Source organism: Urocitellus parryii, chromosome 10 (assembly GCF_045843805.1).
Source record: "Urocitellus parryii isolate mUroPar1 chromosome 10, mUroPar1.hap1, whole genome shotgun sequence".
NCBI lineage: Eukaryota > Metazoa > Chordata > Mammalia > Rodentia > Sciuridae > Urocitellus > Urocitellus parryii.
The window spans coordinates 32,426,038-32,428,510 of NC_135540.1; the positions used below are offsets into that span (position 1 = coordinate 32,426,038).

Genomic DNA, 2,473 nt, shown 5'->3' on the forward strand with positions numbered 1-2,473 from the left:
TGATTTTTTTTTTTTTTTTAAAACATTTAGTTTTTAGTTGTAGGTTGACACAATACCTTTTTTTTTTTTTTTTTTAAATGTGGGGCCATTGAACCCAGTGCCTCACGCATGCTAGGCAAGTGCTCTACCTTTGAGCCACAACCCCAACCCAAGCTTCTGATGTTTTCTAGTGGTTTCTTCCCAATGTCATTTTGGGAAGAATGAGGGAAAACCCATGGGACAAGCAGTGTAAGATCAGTTCTTTCCCAGAACTCTCAGACTCTGTTCACTGTGGCTGGAATCTCACACACGGCAGGGGAAATTCTTGCCATATGGCATCACCAAGCCAAAATTTATCATCTATTTTTGAGGGATTATAATTTTTTGAGACTTTTCCTGGCATATCCCCCAGATTCTTCTTCCTGATATATTTCTAGTTTATGAATCAAGCCTTTCATCCATTTATTTATCCAACAAGTATTTCTTTCCTTAGTAATTAGTCTAGCATAGCTTTATTTTAGGCATTTAGGAAATGATAATAGTGGTCTATTCCCAATTCTGCAAGAGTTTAGTCTATTTGGGATAATAAGATAAAAAATAAAAAAGATAGAAGGAAGGACACAAAGGGAAGAGAGAGGAGAAAGAACACATTGATAGCAGCCAAAACAGGTTATTTTGGGCCAAAATATGTTATTTTGGGCTGGGAGTATAGTTCAGTGGTAGAGTGCATACCTAGCATACATGAGGTCCTGGGTTCCATGCTCAGCATTGCAAAAAAAAAAAAAAAGTTAAATTTAAAAAGCTATATGTGAAACTCATGAAAACTACAAAACTTTATTATGGGACATGAAACAGGATTACATAAATGGAGAGACTTACTGGGTTCCCAGAAGGGGAAGATTCAGTATTGAAACAACATCAAATATGTTGAAATTAATCTCAAATTCAATGTCCTCTGGTAAATATGCCAACTAAAATTTTTTAAACTTGATGAGCTGATCATAAAAAACTAAAAACTATTAAGTAAGATACACGTGAGCCAAAAAGCTTTCTTTGAAGGGGAACAAACAGCAATCCCTCTTCTGGGTGTGTATATATATGTGTGTGTATATATATATATATATATATATATATATATATATATATATATGTATATGTATATATATGTGTACATGTATATTGACAATCTCTCTCTCTCTCTCTTATATATATATATATATATATATATATATATATATATATATATATTAGAAGAAGAGCCAAATTTACACATGCTTGATTCTTCTTGAATTGGTATTATCTTTTGCCATCACCTATGGACCTCAGACTCCAGATTCTTCAGTTTTGAACACAGACTGGTAATAGTGGCTCTTCAGGAAGCTTCCAGGCCTTCAGTCTTAGGCTGGACTGCATCATTGGCCCCTCTGGTTCTAAGGCTCCAGCTTCTTGGACTTGAACAGCTACTGGTATCCCTGGCTCTCCAGCCTACAGATGGCAATTGTAGGAAGATGCAGCCTCTGATGGTGTGAGCCAATCTAATAAATCCCCTCTTCTAATTATATTCTATTGTTTTTATTCCTCTGGAGAACCCTAATATGCCTCCTAAATTTAAGACAATTATAGCAATGTGATGACTGACTGGAAAGGAAAAACAAACAGAAAAGAATAGCAAACTCATTTTAAAAAAACAATAGGAAGCTTTGCACAGTGACAGTATCATTAGCCAATGAGGTTTATCTGAGGCAAGATTATTGCTAATTGAAAATGATTCCCCACACCCCACCATGATGGCTTGAAATACAGTCAACACTGGCAATTTTGACAGTCTTTACAGAGACTGAACATAAACAAACAAAAGCAAAACTGGAAATTAATGCAATTTTTTGGAAAAAACTTACTTTGCAGTACTGGAGTTAAACTAGGATCTTGAGCATGCTAGGTGAGCACTCTACCACTAAACTATATCCTCAGATTTAATGCTAACTTGTAATGAATTTTTTTTTTTTAACATGCTGGATACCAACTTAATTCTTCACGATAGAACATGGTGATTTTAAAAATATATTTTGGATCCCAAAATTATAATGTTGTTAAAAAAAAACTCCTTCCATTCTCAACTACTTGTCTATGTAAATAAGGTGTCCCAGCATTTCCAGCTATAAAAACAAAAATATTTTACATATCATGTTATATTCATTATATTTATAAAATTATATTATACATAATATTGTTAATTTGAACCTGTCGCAATATTGCAATCAGTAATCTTCATCCATAAAAATGAATAAACTGCATCTTGTGCTGTCATTCAGATATGCACTTACAATTTTTTTTTCTGGTATTGGGAATTAAACCTACAGTGCTTTATCCCTATCCTTCTTCTTCAGCCCTTCTTTAATTTTGTTTTGTTTTGTTTTGTTTTGAGGCAGGGTCTCAGTGAGTTGCCCAGGCTGGCCTCAAACTCACAATCCTCCTGCCTTAGTCTTCTGAGTAA

The 2,473-nt window shown here is 34.2% G+C and overlaps 1 non-coding gene across 1 annotated transcript; it reads left to right on the plus strand.

Annotated features, from left to right (window-relative positions):
* The first annotated feature begins 1,675 nt into the window (after positions 1 to 1,675).
* LOC113178578 (U4 spliceosomal RNA) lies at positions 1,676 to 1,816 on the plus strand. The gene has a single exon (XR_003300227.1). It is a non-coding gene; the product is annotated as a U4 spliceosomal RNA (small nuclear RNA).
* Positions 1,817 to 2,473: the final 657 nt, after the last annotated feature.